Source organism: Chenopodium album, chromosome 13 (assembly GCF_948465745.1).
Source record: "Chenopodium album chromosome 13, dcCheAlbu1.1, whole genome shotgun sequence".
NCBI lineage: Eukaryota > Viridiplantae > Streptophyta > Magnoliopsida > Caryophyllales > Amaranthaceae > Chenopodium > Chenopodium album.
Window position 1 is genome coordinate 31,224,544 of NC_137846.1, and position 2,452 is coordinate 31,226,995.

The 2,452-nt window shown below is 44.0% G+C and overlaps 1 non-coding gene across 1 annotated transcript; it reads left to right on the top strand.

Annotated features, from left to right (window-relative positions):
• The first annotated feature begins 1,616 nt into the window (after positions 1-1,616).
• Positions 1,617-1,722, top strand: LOC145577209 (small nucleolar RNA R71). The gene has a single exon (XR_014098679.1). It is a non-coding gene; the product is annotated as a small nucleolar RNA R71 (small nucleolar RNA).
• Positions 1,723-2,452: the final 730 nt, after the last annotated feature.

Sequence of the window (2,452 nt, forward strand, 5' to 3'; positions counted from 1 at the left end):
TAATGGACCGATCCTCACACAAAGCTTTGTCAAACTCAATGCCATTAATAGAACAAGGGATGGAAAAGCTACCCGGATCCTTCAACTTGGCGGGAAGTTTGTTGGAAAGGATTGCACTACAATTGGAGGTCAAGCTCACCGTTTCACACTCCCTTCTTCCACTCAATAGATCTTTCAAAAACTTAGAGTAATGGGGCATTTGTTTCATGGCATCAACAAAAGGAAGGGAAACATGCAAATTCTTAATCACATCCAAAAAATTGTCAAATTGAGCGTCAAGCTTAGCTCTCACGAATCTTTGGGGAAAAGGTAATCTCTCCTCTCTAGGTTGGAGATTTAGGGGCAAGGGGGTGGTTTCTTTCTCCTTTTGCACCTCAACATCCTTCTCCTTCTCAACATTAGAAGGCTCTTTGGTTCTCTGATCCCCTCTCTCTAACTCTACTTCATTTTGGGGTTCCTCCTCAACTAAGGGGTCACTCCCTACTACCTTCCCACTCCTTGTTGTCACGGCATACAAAGGTTTTGGGTTGACTCCTTGACTAGGGATAGTAGAAGAGGAAGAAGAAGAGGAATTAGAAGAAAGTTGAGCAATTTGGGTTTCAAGCATTTTCATATGAGCATTGGCTCGCTTTTTATCCTCCTCATTTCTCTTCTATTCCTCCTCATGCATTTTCATAATGGCATCTAGCTTAGCCATCACGGGATCAATTGGAGGGGCCTCAATTTGAAGAGGTTGTTGAGGTGGAGGAAGTTGGGATTGATGGAAACCCGGAGGCCTATTGGTTTGGGCATAGTTAGAAACATTTTGGCCCCTATTGCCTCCGGTGCCTTGGTTGGGAACATTGCTTTGTCGATTGTTTCCCATGTTACCTTGATCACCAAAATTTTGATTTTGATGGTCATGGTATCGGGAGTTAGGTTGTTGGTTTTGATAACCATACCCCCTTTGGTTAGAGTAGCCTCTTCCATTGAAATTGGAAGGGCCTCCCCCACCATCGTATTGGTTACCATAACCACCACCACTTTGGTTCCAACCACGGTTTCCACCTTGATTCCAATTCCCCATTTGATTGGAGTTTGGCCTCAAGTTCCCTACATTTTCCATTCTAGGAGCAAAATTCATAGCATTGACATCTTCCACATTATCATCATGTTAATAGGGAGGGGGTTGAACTTCACAAGCATACACACAATGGGAGGTATCATGATCATAGGTTTCACAATTTGAGCAAAACATGCATCCTTGAGGCATTTTATTATAAGAAGAGGGGGAAGAAGTGGTCATACCATTGCCTCCCTTGGTTGAAGGGGAGGTATTACCATGAGGGTTGGACCTTTCTCTCATCATTTCGTCCATTTGCTTGGCCATCTTGGAGATTTGGGAAGAAAGGTTGTTGATTGCGTTGGCTTGCTCCAATGCATAGACACCCTTGCTAGAAGTAGCCTCCCTTTCTCCTTCATACCAATCATCATAATGCTTTGCGGCCTCCTCTATGATGCATTCCACTTCATCCTCTCCTTTGTTCATGATTGGACCGCCGGCTGCGGCATCTAGGCTTGTTCTCCCTTGAGGTGAGAGACCTCCATAGAAAGTGTGGATGAGTTGATACTTGGGTATCCCATGATGTGGGCATTGACGTTGAAGCTCTTTGTACCGGTCCCATGCCGCACGTAGAGTCTCACCACTCTTTTGGCAAAAACCTTGAATTAAGGACCGAGCCTCGGCGGTCTTCCTATGGTTATAAAATCTCCTCAAGAAAGCCGTAGTTACTTGGTCCCAAGTTATGAGAGAATTAGGGGGTACCTCCTTCTCTAGCCATTCTAGACCTCTCCCAATTAAAGAAAATGGAAACATCTTGAGGCGGATATACTCTTGAGTCACTCCATTGGCTTTGATCGTGTCACAATACTTCTCAAATTCTTTCAAATGCTCATGAGGGCTCTCAAATTTTCCACCCGAGAATTGTTTCCTCTCTATTAAAGCAATCAAATTGGGCTTGATTTCGAAATTGTTGGCTTGAGTGGTAGGGGTTAGGATCCCACTTTGGGCTCTAAAGGCTTCGGGAGCCCCAAGACGACTCAAAGGTGTATTCTCTCCCATTTTAGAACCTTCTTCACTTTTGGACTTAAAGATTGAAAAGGGGTTGATTCCGGGACTTGATGGTGAATTAGGACTATCTAAGTCTTCACTTGAGGGTGAAGATGGTGGAGTATCTTCCAATTCTCTTACTCCGTCTTTTGTTGGGGTGTGAGAATTTCTACTCCTCGCTCTCGCTTCTCTTCGAAGTAAGGACAAAGATCGCTCTAGCTCCAGATCGATGGGAATCAAAGACCTTGAGCAGGTTCGTCCTCTGTTCATACAACAAAGCTAAGGAGAACGTAAGCACTGACAAGTAACAAGTAGTAGCAAATACTAACAAACAAGGAATGAGATAGTCTCAAATAAAGTAAT